The following is a 17,507-nucleotide window of genomic DNA, read 5'->3' on the forward strand; positions in this document are numbered from 1 at the left end:
ACATTTTTTTACAGCTCTAAGATGTACTTCAGCATTCTCATCCTGCCAGGAGATTGTCGACAGTAACAAAAACTGTGATCCATGGATCTGTGTTCTTTGAACATCAACACAACAACGCTCTATTGCTAAATATTTCAAACTGGCCTGCCTTCCCCTCCAAAAAACATATTTTTGACCTTGTGTTGGTCTTTTGATAAACGAGTGTGCCAATGAAACATGCTTGGCAGGCTTTTACATCGACTGAGACGCTCTCTGCAGAATGGCTGAGCTCATTTATTTCTCATTTTGAGTAGGTGCAGTGCACAGTTTATTAACTCTGCTTCTATATTAAAATTGGGCTTATAGAGAAAGAAGTAGAAGATGAGGAAGGAATATCGATATAATATTCATTACAATAACTCAGAAATTTGGTATCTATTCTGAACCTTGTCTCCTTTTGCATTTTCTCACTGAAAAGATTCCCATCAACTGGGATCAACAAGATTATTAGAGATTAGTTAGTTACTGTGTCATGTTGTACAAGTGCCCAGCCCACATGAACGTTTTCTGGTGGAAAACTACTGTTGCAGTGTTGAAACATGCGCCAGATATGAACATAACCTCTTACATTACATTGCAAACAAAGAGCTTTGTCTTCTCTCCCAAGCTCAACAAATAAAATCAGCCATCACAGCTCAAGTCTTTTTATAATCGTCCATCCAGAAGAACTCATCTGAAATGTAGGAAATTTTACTAAAAAGTGTATCCTGTAGCAGTAAAACAGGAAATTAGTATTCAGGGAGACCTTTAAATCTCCATGTTGAGCTCCTGCAGTCTTTTGTACGGTTGATGTCAGGCTATAAATCTTTACTTGCTATAGAAGCAGAACAGAACATGACAACCTGTAATTTCATACTCCAGCCTCTGCTGCATTTTGTTTTGCACAGTTGCAGCGCTGCATACCTTCCTATTAAACCTGTACTCCATCTGGAGCATGTTTTAAGATGTCTGACTGGCACCTTTATGGTTGCAAGATCCTCCTCTGGCATGTTGCCCATGTATGTTGCATTGAAGCAAACACACCAGACCTGTAGTGTGTGAGAAATCCTTAGGTGCATACCTCGAGTGTTCGGTTGTGTGTAATAAATTCTTGAACTCTTACTACTGCAGGTGGAGGTGTGTTTACTGCAGAGTTTGGCAGAGCGGGAAGCATAACGATAGAGGTATGATAAATAATAACAGCTGCTGGTTGTGTGGGTTTGTGAGAATTGGCTGGTTTCCAATCGTCATATCCAGTTTTGGATCAGCTCACCTGTGCAATCGCAGTGTGTACGTGTATGTGCAGGTGCATACTGAGACGTTATCTCTGACTTCCTTGACAACCATTTTGAAAACATAATCCGCTTATGAAAACATAACGTCTTCTTTAAGTCTCACTCATGTTCTTTGGGTGGGTCTGCTACTGAAAACACCGCCTGCCATTTGACTTTTATAATAACAATTTGAGTGTCTGTCTGCTCAGCAATGTAAATCTGGGGCCTGTTCCGAGAAGGAGGTTATTTCAACTGAGTTAGCTGGAAAACCTTTCTGAGAAAAACAATGGACTTCTGACACAAGCCCAAGCTCCAGATTTTAGATGCTTCAAGGTTTTAATCAGCAAAGTCATCCAGATAACTCAGTAAACTTGCTTCTTGGAACAAAATAGAGTCTTATCAGCATATCTCACAGTTAGCAAGAATTCCCATAAATAATCAATGAGAAAGGACCTCTGAAATCTGAAGCTAAAGCCAGGATGTTATGAGCTTAACTTAGCATAATGACCGGCAGAGCCAGACTAGCTTTGGCCCCTGTTTAAAGGCTCCATATTTAGGGTGCAGATACATGAGTGGTATCAATCTTCTCATCTGACAAGAAAGCAAATAAGGGTAATTCCCCAAAATGTTCAACAATTTAATAGAGCTTTGGCTCGGGCTGCACCAGACTGTAATTTAAACGGGAAGACAAATAGCAGGCGGCTGCTTTAGTTGGTTTTGGCTGCAGTGTGTGTTTGCAAAGCTAGAGATAATTGATTGTCGAGTTGTAAAGCGCTCAAACAATCCATCAAGTCCATCAACCAAAATTAAACAAAAAAATGTCACAATCGATAAAATGCTAAATATTCTTTGTTTTTGTTTTTTTCATTTCTTTTTAAACTTAAAGAGATTCAGTTTCCCGTCATAATAGACGAACTGCCCTTATCAAACAAGACAATTTGCATTATGTTATCTCATGGTCAACAACAACTGACTCCCACCCAGCAGCTGGTGAATGGTGGGTGGCACTTCACCTCAACCGGCTGTGTGTGAGTGAGTGTGTGTGTGTGTGTGTGTGTGTGTGTGTGTGTGTGTGATACACAATCAGCTGAGTCGTTGCGTCCATAAACACACTGAGCAAAGTTTTCCCAACGTCAGCAGTTTAATCACACCCAAGAAAATGCAGGGGGAGCTTTCCGAGAACACACTTCAAACACGGCCCAAATGACCAACCTCTCAGGAGAGAATACGGGATTTGTTTGCTCTTGATCTCGGAAAGATGAACTCAGTTTCAGTTTCAATTCCCAGAAAAGACATCTCGGTGCTAGCTGTAATTGTTTTGCTGTGGCTTAAAGACGCTTAGGGCTTCGTAGACCCCACAGGCAACAGCTCAGTCCACTTGAGACCAGAGGGAGTTTATTTACCCTCTTTTGTTTGTAGAAGTAATTACTGTCTCTGTAAAGTTATCAGACAACTCAGAGAAGGTCCTGTCTGAAAGTATGTAATCCTGATTTACGAGACAGGTCTCTGGTCTGTGTTGTTGTAGGAAAATAAGCATGTTTGTGCATGGAGATCCAAATTAAAAAGGAGTGAGGAGGGGATAGCCCTCAGAAGGCAGGGTTGAACACACAGGGGAAACCACTGTGACTCTTGCTGGCCTCTAATTGCTCCCATTGGTCCTTGTTAGACTAAACAGCATATCACCAGCTCACCAGTTTACCAACAAAACCTGCTGACTTTTACACCAACTTTAAACATCCTGCCTTATTTTCACGTTGCTTTAATCTGCTTAGATACACAATAATAATAATGGTCAGTATTCAGCATGTGATTCATTGATGACTAAAATCTTCTTTTTCTTCTTTCAACATAAAATAATCCCACTGGGCGGGTCACAGGGGCGGTTATTGAAGTAGTTTGAAGTTGAGAGCTGTGCCCTTTTCTTGGCATTGACTGTACACAGAAACCAGGTGAAGGTGTTCGGTGGTATTGTAGGGTGTGGTTGGGCATTAGTCTTAGGAATGTTTTGGTTTGCACAGGCACGAAATGGTCCACAGTTGAGTGTGACTTTGAATTGGGAATGTGGGATGAGAGAACTTGAAGAGCGTGACGTGACTAAAAGGTTTCACTTGACTCCAGGAAAATAGGCCAGGCCAGAAATAGATGTAATAAAGGAAACCTTTAACCCACAAACACGCCCATAACAAATCCCCACCCTGCTATGTACCTGAGCAACGCAAACAAGCACACAATTCAGTGTCCCAGTATCCTTTCCAGATAACAGGACAGTTTTTAAAATGCATGTTATGACACGTTCAATAAGTCTCTGCTTACATCAGGGGTTTTATTAAAGTCTCAGACTGTAGGCCTCCCTTCAGACAATGCTTGGAAAAAAGCGCTCCCTCGTCGCCCTCTTAGTTTATATATATATATATATATATATATATATACCAATGTGATCATGATTGTGTCATTTGATCCCATAGACACTCAACAATGGACCTTTTTCACAGCAGCCATTTTTACATGAAATAGTAGGATGAACAGTTTCTGGGGAAATGGCGGGAAACTTTGAAAACCTGTCTTACATCATATAATACATGTGGGCGGCATATATGTGCTGTTTGCTTATCGAAAGCACTTACCTTCACGTAGTGACAGGAATGGTGACTTACAGTAGAGACTTAGAGTCAGTGCTTCACACCAACCCACCCAGCAGTGAGTCATTTGTGTAAACACTGTCTTAAAGCTTCCAACGATACAGTATTTTTAAAACACAGTAATACTTTTACTAAAGTAAAATACTTCCTCTATCACCTTGATGATGGAGGAAGTATTTTTAAAAATACTCTACGTCTCAAGTAAAAACACATAAGTATTCAGTACTACTCAATATAAAAGCAGTCAGTGTTTACATTATTTATTGTACTATTATATTAGTATTATTGATATGTTAACATGCTGGCTGAGTTAAAGATACTTTACTCTTGTAATATCTTTGGGTTTTGGACTGTTGGTGCTCTCTGTTCTCTCCGTTGGTTACAAAATTCATCAAGAAAATAGATTAACTGATGATGAAAATAACTGCATTGCATTGTACATGCTCAATATAGGTTTTAAAATCTTTATTACTAGCTGAATAATACATGTAGTGCAGTAACAAACACAACAATGTAGAAAAAAATTATCTCAGAATTGTACTTAAGTACAGGAATTGAGTACCTAGTAGTTACTTTCCAGCACTGCTAATCAAATGTATCCCATAATAAGCATTTAAAATCAGATTTTGTTAAGCCCTAAAATTATGCAGAACCATTTGTCACGTCTGTCCAGACTGTGATTCAGCGACTGTACGTGTGATGAGCAAGTAAACACATCAGTATCATTTCTGCTTCGTGTTCAGCACACTGCTGGAGTATTGTACACCGTGTTGAGTTCACATGTCCTCCCGACAGTGAAGTGAACATCTTTGTGTCTGCTCAAGTGAGCAATTTGTAGATGAGTATGATTATTGTGTGAAATATATAGGAAAGCCCACGATGTACGTATAACAACATACCCCTCCACTGGTTCATTATACAGCTAAACTTCCCTGCTTGTATTCTGACGAGTACACGATGATCCAGATTATAAAAACAGCCTCATCCAAAATGTCCTATATTTGGCAACATGAATTAACATGAGTCTGGTGTCTGTATTTTGATACCATGTCGATGCAAATCAGACAGGCTTTACCATTTTGTATCAGCATCAAGCTTTAGCACACTACTTATAAATAGCATGGTAAATAAACAGTGCTAACTAGGACACTCGATGCTTTAAATGCCGAACTGCAGCACAAGTGATGAGCAGGCCCATTTAGTTCCCCCCGCAGCTAAAAAGTAGGGCAGCTAGGGGGAGCAGCAGGGAGTCCCGGGTTTTCGCATTACGTCATTAGAGCAAGTGTGTGTGAGGAAGAGGAGGAGGGCCTTTCCTCAGCTCATTTTCTCTTTCTATCCTAATTGCAGACAAAAGAGTGGGGCAGTAAATCATGAATGAAATTGAGAAGGAAGCAACAGTGGGAAGGAACAAACCCCCCCCAAATGTAGAGATGGAAAAGCTCTACACTGTCTTGTACATGCTGTTCCCTATTTATTCCCCCTCACACAGGCACACTGAAACCACAGCTGCAGTTTTATCACTGCAGTTTTTTGGGGTTTTTCTGCACAGGGCATTGAACACATCCTCCCCTTACTCACCCACATATGTTCCTAAAATGTTCCTATATGACTGAGAACAAAAAAAAAACAACCTTATATAATTTGGATTTGGTGGACAAAGAGCCATACATTTATGGATAAATATGGCGGCCTTGGTGTCAACTTACAGCCTCTTCTGACAACTCAAGTGTGATTGTAGAGTTGGCCATGTGAGGAATAAAAACACTTTGAATTGACAGTATTGCACTACTTTGGCTGAACGATATATCTGCGCTTTCAGAAAAATATGAGTTTCCTAGACTTAATTCCAACTTGGATGCCACTGGCGTCTATCCCAAGCTGAACCAAACAAACATTTTACATTTTAGGCTGAGGAAAAGCTTTTAAAAGTTATTATTCAGTGATTTTAAATGTGAAAACAGCTGTACATATTGATAAAAGTGTTGTTTTTAGTCATGCTAGGAATGGCAATGATGGTCTGTCCTTCGGTCACCCGCTTTTTTGTCAGTTAGTGAGGTAAATATAATATACTATAATAGACTCTTGTTAATATATATCAGTAGTGGCTTAGAGAATACTTCTTATCAATCCCTATCATCCTCTGTGGATATTAGTATATCCGTTATTATTAACTATCCAGACTCTTCTCAGCTGAATGAGGCAGACAGAAGTTCCTACGGTCAAGTTATATAAGCACTATTTAGCAGTATTTAGATGACTTACATGATGTTAAAAGGCTTGACCACAAACCCCTTTTTCAAACACTGGGTATCTGCTAAATATAAGACATTTACAACATCCCCCTCACTCAGTCACTCTTTATGGCTGCACTTCTCCCGTGGCATTTTAAAAAGGGTTCCTGACCGAGATAAACACATCATGCAAACAAACCCCAGCAGCTTTTTTTCAGCTCCTGCTTGTGAAGAGGCTGCTTGTTTACCACTCGGTACTGTACACCGGGTGTGTGTGGGTGTTTGGACGCCAATATTTGCTTTTTTTCCCTTGCTGGTGTTTTAAAGAGAGCGTCAGTGGTCTGGGTGGCTGCAGGCCCCCAGAAACCATTTGATTCCATTCATTTGCATGAAGAGCAACAGCTTGAAGCGTTCCCTACCTACAGTAGAAAATCCATTACAGTAAACATTAAAGCTAATTTTGGCTGTGCTAGACACTTCATTTCATAATGCTGATGTGTTTCATACCAGCATGTGAGTTACATCAAGCTTTGCTTCATGCCAGTCACCTACAGAGAGACTCCCTCGGTAAATGATCCTTCAAAAAAGGTCGCATTACAAGCTTTGCTGTCACGGTGATGTCTCTGTATTTAGGGCGCCTTTGTAAGCGGTGACAGCAGCTCATGTCACGTTAGCTTTGAAACTTTGTATTGTAAAAATGACAAATTACACACAGCTACAAAACAGCCCAACAATGAGCCTTAAAAACCTGAAGAGGCAGCGGCTTTCTTTTTAAAAGCGCTTGAGATGGACAGTATTTTACACATCCTGCCCACACACTGCTGTATCGTGACTGCAGCTGAAACATTTACCCCTCCTCTGCTTTTGTTTGCTGTCTCTCAAAGCTTCTGCTATGGTTCATGTGCATGAGCGTGTGTTTCTTTTATGAGTCTGTGTTTGTGTAAGTTGTGCTAAGCTTCAATTCCCACATTTCTAAAGTTACAAATACAGTAATAAGATCTTGTTTGGGAACATTTTGAAGCAACAAGAGGAGAATTCGTCTGGAAGCTCAGGGTGTTTCAAAGCATTTGCGTTATTTTTTTAGAGGCATTAAATTGAGCAAATGTCAATGCACACCGGTGACAATGTGAAAGTGACAATTCAAGAATGTGTTAATGATTGGAAACTATTTGAGCTCTGATGTAAGCGAGGACAGACATATTATTTCATGGTGGTAAACTGCTGGAGGTGTAATTAAGTATAATTTAGTGCAAGTGAATCTAAATGTTAAACTTGTTTTTAACAATTATTACATAATTACATAAATAATGTTTACACAAAAAGCAAACCAAGGACAAGCATTTGTTGTCAGTGCAATTTAATTTTCATTTATGTAATAAGCTGTGGGAAACTCCTGACATTTAGTGTTTTGTGCAGTTTGTACCTCAAAGTTAATTATAGCAGCATGCAAATGCATCCAAAGAATTTGAAAACATTTGCATAAAACACTGTTTTTATGTCGTGCTTTATTTAAGTTTCCTGAAAATAATTATGTAATTTGATGCAAATTATAGAGGAAATACAAATTCCCTTGAAATAATACATACATTTAAGTCTTTTCCCACACATTTAGATCCAACAACAGTAGGTTTTATGGATGAAAACAAAAGACGGGATCAACTCTGTGACCTCTGTGAACGACATCCAGAGGGCAAGACATTATGTTCTGTTACACAATAAGAGACAACTGCATGTTCCTTCCCAAACTATTCATGCCATATCCCATATCCTGTGTGCTTTACGTGTCCCACGCCTCACGCTCATCTTTAATGCAGCTCTGCACCTGTTCTGTTAGCAGAGGACCGATAAGGACACAGTGTACTGTATGGCCACACTGGCGGAAATGTTAAAACACCAATCCAAATGGAAACGTCTGTCTTTCTGAGGGTGTGTGTGCATACGAGTTGGGGTGGACACAATCTAAAGGGTGCATGTGTATGTGAGTGTGTGTGCCTGTTGGATGTATAGTATGCAGTATGTACAGACTGTGCTAGAACACACTGTGCTTCTCAAAGCCTAAAACCCGTCAGCTAAAGAGAGGAGGAGTGGTGGAGGGGGCTGGGTGGGTTCGCTGCGCTGTATTGACCACAGTGGGGATGACCTAAATATCAACTCACTGTATGTTTATATCTATCTTTGTATCAATCTATGTGGTGTAATTCTGATTCGGAAGAGTAATTATAAAAGTATAAAGTTCTTTTGTTTTACTCCCTCCATATTTTGTCTCTTGCTCTGGTTTTCTTCTTCTTCTGCGTCAGTGGTCACATGAATAAATCATAATCTAAAATACAGACTGTAATAGTGAAGTAAATCCTAGTTTAGTACGTAAAGAAAAGCAAAGAGAAAACTGATGAGTGAATGAAGTCGTGAGTCTTTTTTAATGTAATTAATTGTTGTTTTTTGTAATTCAAACAACAGACAGACAAGCACTTAGGTCATGTTATAGACAGGGTCGGGTTGAAATTACTTCTAGAAATAAGAAATCCTCATTCAAAACTTATAGCTTATATTATTTAAATAATCTAATATGCTTGTTGCACCATTTCCCGTAAGTGAGTCCATGAGCAAGTCGGTGAGTTTCGACAGTCTCTAATAACAGCAGGACAGAAAGGACCAACAGCATTTTAGGTCTAGCAGAGAAGACAGCTCTCTCAGTTTGCTCTGGTGCTAATGAGTCCAATGGATGAGTTGTTGATGCGTTTTCTTCTTTTCTTCATTCCCTAAAGTCACGTGACAGCGATCAGTCCCCTCATTGGTTCCATGTGCCTGTCAGTCAGAAAGAAGAAGGTCCTGTCTGCACAAATATCAAGAAGACAACGCCCATCATTGCTTATCCCACTCAGACCTCGATTCATTCTCCAGCTAGCTGCCGGCAACTGTTTATTTAGCTCTTACACATCCCAGTCTGCAAAGGAGCCGTTTAGTCTCACAAACCGTTGATGAGTGCTCGTTGTATCCAGCTGAAAGTCAGCTCTATCGATTGGCTCCATAAAAATTAGTTTCAAATGAATTCATGTACATTATATACATTATGCCAACTGTAGGGGGTGATAAACAGTCTAACACTGATTAAACATTGTCACACACAATCATGTCGCAATCATACAGCGGATTCACACTGTAGTAATTTGTCTTTAATTTAATCCTCAGGTCGCATATTTCTCTCTCCACTCTGCTGTGTTTGTGCTCCTCTCTCCTTCTTGCCTCGGCCTGCAGTTTCTTGCTGCTGATGTTTGCTCCACGTGTCGCTTCCTGCCGCCTGGAGCTGGACTGAAAACGTGCAGCAGACCCACAGATTTAAGGAGGGAAACATTTAAAGGAGCAAAGAAGGTCAGTGTAATAAGTAAAAAAAAAAAAAAAGAATACAGCTTGAGAGGAACAAAGTGGTGCTTGCTCACAAAAAAGAAGAAATTGCATGTCTTCCCGCTGCCCTTTTGTTAAAGATCATGGAAGTGGAAATGAGAGTGAGGTGAGAAGTGAAGGACGGCACGAGGAAGAAATAAAGAGAAGGCTGCTGATTTATCTTCCTGTCTCAGAAATAGGAAGCAAACAGGAAACACTGCATTGATAGAAGCTGACCTCAGACTGTGTGTGTGTTTATATTCGCGTGTGTGTGTGGTTGAACACTATGTACCAGACGTAGGCTGAATTCGGGTTTCGAGGACACAGAGGATACACAGAAATAGTATAGAGTATCTGAAAATGAATGTAGACATATTAGAGAGTGAGTCATCTTCACGTATATGTGCCTGCATGACTGACTGACCCAGATCAGCTCAGTTAAATTGCTGTTTATGGCTGAGCTGCAAAATTACTCTGAAAACAAGAAAACACGATGCAAAGGAAGCTTTTGTTGTGTCTGTAGGAGCATCTGAGTGTCTTGCCAAATAGGAGGGAAGATGACCTCAGAACAAATATGCTTATGGGGAAAGTCACGGTTTGCTTAACTCTGCCGTGTCTAATGATCTGTAAACTGAGTACGCCCACCTTCCATCCCTGCAAACAAAAAGTAGGATTTGTGAGTTTCTGTGAAGGGCTTTGCACATTGCTGCAGATGCGTCCGTACCGACTGGCAGATGTCAACCAGATGATGCCTTCGACTGTTTATTTACACAAAGCTTCAAGTATCTAGGCTGATCTAAGGTCAGGGCTGCACAGCTTTAACCAGATCTGTGCTCCTACTTTGCTGAGAGGCCTCAGGCTTTGTCCGCCATTTGGTGCACACCTGCTCAAACGCACCCGCTGTGATGAACTGGCACGGAGGGAAAAAAGTCTGTATTTGTAGCTCACGCAATATTAATCATGTAAAAACCCAACACCGGATAGTTTTGACCTGAAGGATCATCAACGCAAGTCAATCTCAATCAGGTCACATTCGCATCGATCGTCGGTGGCGGCGAGAAGCATCACCGATGCCTGCTGAGTGTTCAAGCTATTTTTGAGGTTGCTGTGGTTTTAGGTCACATTACTGTGTCACACAAGGTCGAGACTTCTCTTTCCTCCTGTCTGAGCTGAGTGCTGAGTGGGTGCGTCCATGCGGAGGCAGAGGAAGGACGTGTTTAATGCTCATGCCGGCATTGTGACAGCCGTGTGTGTACCCTCTGATTGTTGCTGATCAGCACATTGTCTGCAGAGAACAGCCCGTCTCCTCTTGACTTCATGAAACAGTTGATGTCAGTCTGTTTAAGGATGGAAGTCAATTACTAGTGATGCCATTATCTCTTTGCTGAGCCCACTTCACGTCTGTAAAGCTTTCTGTTCGAGCACACATACGCAGTTTACGATGATAACGGTGGCAGATTTAAAGATTCAAAATTATAGGTAATTTTACAAACAAAGGCTCCTTGATTTCAGATAAAAGCAGGCTTATCATGTCTAGCTAGCAACCGATTTTGTCAGCTGTAATTACAGATTTTATCATCTGTAGCTAGCTAGCTAATTAAGCTAAGAACGTTTCAGCTCCATGGGTTGGTTGAAAGCACTGCAGGTGACTTTTTTTTTTTAAAGCTGCTTAAGTTTTAAAGTAAGAATCTTTTAAAAAAAGGGTTTCATATTCACTTGAAAGCTAATGCTTAATGCTAAAAGACTGATGCCAAGGCTAAATGTCCGCATCCTCGCCAGATTAAAGGAAAATAAAGAAACAGCATTGTTCTATTGTTGCACTGTAGAGGTAGATGGTAGGTAACTTACGTTTAAGCACATAAGCACACTGTTTAATCCACACCTTACACTTTTCTCCTGCGTATTTGGTTTTGGAAAAGCAAAAGAAAATAGAAAGGCCGCACTGGCTGAAAGGAGTTAAAGGGTTTGGTTTTGTGGCAATGCAATGTAGGTCAGACAGTGCAGACTGGGATGTGGTCAAACTATTGTTGAAATACGTGTTTTAAGGGTGACACTGATGTGTTGTTGCAATAACGTGTCTACTGTATATTACATTTAAGTGGCAGAAGCTCCGCAACGTACCAACTCAATCTCTTTTTATCCTATTTACTCTTTCATACACTTAAAACTAAACAGATACCTTATTCTCTTCTCTTGCCTGTATGACCCATAAAGTCCCTCCAACGCCCTTCTAATAAACTGGAACAGTCTGTGCCATACACAACCTGATTAGGAGGAAAGCTCTTTAAGTGAACGTAGCGTTGTCGGGCCTGTTGTTGTCTCTCCTGCTGTGTCAGTTCAGCAGTGGTGTAATGACTGTCTGCACGGAAAGGACACATACACACAAACACAGAAAGAATTCACTGTGTGTCAGCCAAAACAAACAAAGGATTAGGCTGAGGTGGTGCAGAGAATTCAAGTTTCATGCCACAAATTATTAGATATATGTGTGTGAAAGGCAAATTCGAAGATGAAATAAGCAGTAAATTCAGGAATAAACCTCTCTCTTCTGATATAATCTGCCCGTGCATGCTCAGTGTTTTTGCATTCATTACAAATAGTCTAGCAGACACCAAACACACCAGGAATGTAAATGCTTTTTCACAGACATTTAGGAAACCTGTCAAGCCTGATTTACACGATAAAGAAATATTTCAGACAGCTGAGCGAAGGAAAGTCGTTATCTTTGGATCTTCTAATTCAACCGAGCATTTAAATGATCTGCAGTCACGTTTTTTAAAAAAAGGAAATGAAGCCTAGATAGTTATTGTCAAAACAACCACATCACTGGGTCGTAGAGCGATGGAGATTTGAGGTTAAATACTTTTGCAGTTTTGACATCTCAGAAGGTGCTGAAGGGAGGAAAAGTGGAGGATGAGAAAGGGCTGTAATCCCCCATAATCCGCTGCTCTCTCCAGTGGGGCGCCAGCTACGTGCTTGTCTCTCTGTGCTTCTGTATGCGGTTTGTTTTGATATTTCAAAGGGCTCTCGCTCGGCGGTGAAGGGCACGTGCCTCTGAGAAATGTGACTTTGGTCGGAGGACAAACAAGGACAGGGACTGAAGAACCTGCTGCACACTGAACCTGAGCTTCCCATAAAACACTAAATCCCCATGAAAAATTCAAAGTACTTACACCAACATGCTGCATTAGTTGACTCATATTTTTATGGACATTTTCCTCCTTTGATTTGATAAATGCTTCATGCTAACAGGCAGACAGTCAGAGAACGGGAGGGTCAGCATGAGCCAAATACTTTCATACCTTCAAAAATAAGCACATTGGTTTTTCTTCCTTTAAAGGAAAACAAATGGACACACTGAGTATAAAATGTCAGCTGAATGTCCTTTACCCTTTTAATGCTTGAAGTTCAGCGTTTGTGCAGACGTTGTAGTTTGTGAATTTAAAAAAAAATCTCTTTGTAGTCTCAATATTTTGCACCAATACTCAATAACAGAGTAACAGGAGGAAATCCACTGCCGATGAGGACATATGATAAGAAGAGATACCAATTTCCACACCAACTGTAGTCTCAATAGACCAGAATGCAATGCACCCACATGGTTTGCTGCCTTTTGGGCAAAGGGCTTGACTTTCATAAGTGGAAAATAATGGACCTGTTGTCACTGTTTCGGCACAGCTGTCTCGATACGCTCATCTGCAGTCTTAAAGAGCAACCCGCATTAGGAATTTCTTAGAAAATTAAGTAAAATCATTTGAAGAGTACCGCCACAGGGCTGAGTCTGTCACTTAATGAGCCTTTTTTCTCTAGTTTTATTTAGCATTTTCCATCGTTGTGGGTTTTTGTGCAAAGGAAAGACACTAGTATTTGTGCCTGGGTGCATTTTTGTGTAGGACACGGTTGATATGATGGAGTTAAAGATGGGATTTTGAAGCCAGGACCATGTGCAACGCTCCCGCATTTCCTAGACTGACTTTTTGAAATTATAATGATATTATAAGACCTGAATGCAGCAGGCAAGCAACTTTATGGGAGTTTTCAAACGGAAGTTTTCTCTTTTATTTTCTACCTCCGAAAGCCAAAAAAGAGGCGTGATTTCATCTCAGCGTGTGAGGTGCAGTCACGGGTGAGCTAGCATGTTGAGAGTGTTTCTGTTATCTAAATAAACCTGATATAATGACGCAGCGGGCGTGTGATAGACAGGAAACGTTCTTCCAATGTGGAGGGGTGAAGGAGCTCTTTTCAGGCTCTATTTATGTGCCGCCGAGTGTTCACGCCTCCCCTCAGCTGCTTCCCAGACACACAGACCTGACCCAGCCTCTTCATCCAATTAACCGCGGTCGACGTAGTAGAGTTGGTAATTGTCCGGGAATGTCTACACACACACACACACACACACACACACACACACATGTTTTGAGGGTCTTGCCATCACAAGGTCCATCAAATGACTCGCCGTGTGTCTGTATTTTGTGAGCGATGTCCTCTCGGGTCTGGAGCAGCAGCTGACTTGAGTTGGCAGTTGATTGAGTGCACGTGTGCTGGTGTGTGTGTGTGTGTGTGTGTGTGTGTGTGTGTGTGTGTGTGTGTGTGACATACATGGGACAGAAAACAAGGCTTCACATGCAATCTATTTTGTTTGGGTGACTCAGACCGATTGATCAAATGTGTGTGCGGGGTATCAAAGGGTTTCCTCAATAAAACATCAGATTAATGTGTCAGAGTGGAGCTTCCATGTCTGGTCCCACGATTCCCGACCCTGCTGTGTCTCAACCTTGTGTTTTGGTTTTGAGACTTTTTCACTGGAATATTATAATGATATAAACGAGTCCAGAGGCCTCAACAAACAGACAAACAGGGAAAAGGGTATATTTCAACATTTTAACCTCTTTTTCTTGGCATCAGTGGAAAACAACACAACATGAGGTCAAGGAAAGTTTTGGAAAGAGAAAAACAACAATGACTAATTTCAGATTTCTTCAGCATGTCGTTTGAGTCTGTTGTTTCCCACGGTCAGAGAAACAATTGGTCAACCGAAGCTCGCACATTCCTACATTTATGAAAAATAGGTGGTCTCCAGGGTGGACTTAGCAACTATATTATAACTATACGAGCTATACAACTTGTGTAAGACAACTTACTGAACTTGGACTTCTGTGGTCAATAACAGCAGCATGTCAAAAACATGTTGGCTTTTTAGAATCTGGATTTTTGTTCATCATTTCCGAGAGCACCCCATACATCCTGTGATCTAAGGCCGAGAGCAACCAATCATCTTCCGTTTTCTAGCAGAACCAATATGTTCAGTTCAGTCTGATTATCAGGTACGTAAATGTGTGAGTTTTAGATGAAAACACTGAAATTGTGCTCGGGGAAACAGTGTTAAAGCAGGAAATGTTTTCCAAGTGTGTGAGGTCATATCGCCCGCTGTGGTCAAATGTTCACCGCTAGATTTTTTCCTGTTAACTGAACAGAATCTGGTTTCTTCCTCGGTATATTTGGGATTTCGCAACGCTGAGAGTGCTGCTAACAGCTTCCTTCTGTGTGTGTCTACAAACATGAAGTGTATCTCCGATGGACACTGGACAGGCTAATCCCCACGTTGCGTCTTAGGGGGGCCCACAGGACAGTCTGGAGGCTCAGGGTTTAACCAGCAGGCCACCTGCTTTCTCAGCAATAGGGAACAGCACAGAGGGAGGTCCAGTTGAGGGGGTGTAAAGAGGATTTTTGGGGGTCATTTTTGGGGCAAAAGGGTCTTTGTATGTCTGGAAACAATAGGCCAGAAAAAACTGGTTGTATGCAGATCAGGTTATATGCGTACTTGTCAATAAAAACAGGAACTGATGCTGTTTTATTACATTAAAAACACCTTCTGATATGTATTATTGTGGTAATTTGGACAGGAGCCTCTGTTAAATTTCATATCTTATGAGTAATTTTGCATTTATCTGATGTATGTATTCTGGATCTGCTGTATGGAATAGCCAGTCTTGCACTCATTGTCTCATGTACATTTAATATTTAGGTTTAATTTTGTACAATAGAATCATATTTGCTCTTTTCCACAGCAGCCATTTTGACATGAAATAGTTGGGTTATCCATTTAGTGTCGCAGAGCCTTTGCACCGAGCCACAACAACAACACCAGCCTGACTCTGTTTGATCTGAATGGAGCAAAATCTGAATTAGTATCATTGGTAACACCTGCGACTAATTCATGTCCAAATGGCTGCTGTGAAGAAGGTCTGTTGTACTGGAATTTAAAGGCACACCTGATGGCAATTAAGCACAGAGGAGTCTGATGGAGCAATGTGCCAAACACAATCCTTTTTGTTTTGTTTTTAATGTAATAAAACTGCATAAAAATGGCCTTTTACTGTAATAAAGTATCTGCTTGTTGGACAAAACACAGGCCCAGACAGCTTTTGATGGATCACAGCACATTATAGTAAATAATTGTCCTCCAAAACATCAGCTGCGACACAAATAGACGACGTTAATCCGCGAGCGATCCCTCGGACTCAGAGTACATCCTGTACCCGCGGCGGCGTGCTTGAAGAAAACATCTTTTGTCAATGAAACGGGATTTGCGAAAGTGCCATCTGGACACGAGGACAGGAGCTCTGTCTCCACCGAGCCAGCCAGCCACTCCGAGGTCAGGATCTGGGATCAGACTGACCTGAGGAAGGAGGAGAGAGCAGGGCAGGTTGAGGACTCCTAAATAGATTATTGACATGATAGACATGATAGGATTATAGACATTAGATCAAAGACTGCAATGAATTAGATTTTGTCCAGGCTCTCAGATAATATCACTTATGAAGTGGTCTGATCAACAACTAGACCCAGTTTTGATTGAGTGAATTAAGAGAAAACTGAGCTCTCCACTCTGCAGCCCAACAGGAGGAAAAGTGTTGCCTAGAAAAAGTTGCTAAAAATATCCCACAGACGAGCTGCAGGTTAAAATCTGGCCTTGGAAATGACAAAATATTGGATAAATACAATGATTGATGTCCTGTGAGCTCAGTAGAATGACAAAATGTTTATCTCCTGTTTTATTTCATTGTTGGCTCTGTCTCTTTGCTTTTATTAATTAATTTCTTACTGTTTTGTAAGATTTTATTGTTTTCTGCTGTAACCCTAACCCCTCAAAAAATGTGTTTAAATAATAATTCCTACATGTACACTGGTGTTAAATATGATTAAATCACAATAAATCGTATCCCTGCTCCCCGTTGTGTGACCTCTTTATTACACATTAATGTAATAAAAATAGAATATGAAGGTTATAATGTTGGATTTATGAAACTGATTTGGAGACTTTTATGATTTATTGGGATCATTTTATTTACTTTTATTCAACATATAGTTATTATTATTATTATTATTATTATTATAGACTGAGGTTTTATTACACTGGCTTTAGCGTAGTGGATAAACTGGCATGTTATTATATTATATAATAATTAATGGCTTTGGGTTATACAAGTGTAGTGTAGTGTATATACTACAGCATTTACAGTAATCCTCTTATAAATGCTAATACAGAAAGGAGACACCACAACTATAAATCTAAAGGGGGTTTGTATGCAAGTATGTGTGTAATATGATATGTACAATTAAATGTAAGAATTGTTTACTTTTCTGCCATAAATATATAAATATTTTAAATAATTATAATCATAGTAATAGAGAATAGTAATATAATATTCCTCAGCCACCTGTGATTCATTTTATGACCTGCTTTTAATAACAGAAACCAACATTTGTGACATAAAACACGAGCAGAGACTGTTAGATGAGAGATTTCAGCTCCCACAATCCCTCTCGTGTCGTCGCCCTATATTGGTGCGCGCACCCATGCCTGCGCGTCCTCGCTCCCGGCGTGCAGATCCACGTGAGGGAGCGGTGGGCGGAGCCACGAGGATACCTTCAGGGGGGCTCGGTCGTCTCCCACCAATGAC

Source organism: Dicentrarchus labrax, unplaced genomic scaffold, assembly GCF_905237075.1.
Source record: "Dicentrarchus labrax unplaced genomic scaffold, dlabrax2021, whole genome shotgun sequence".
Lineage (NCBI taxonomy): Eukaryota > Metazoa > Chordata > Actinopteri > Moronidae > Dicentrarchus > Dicentrarchus labrax.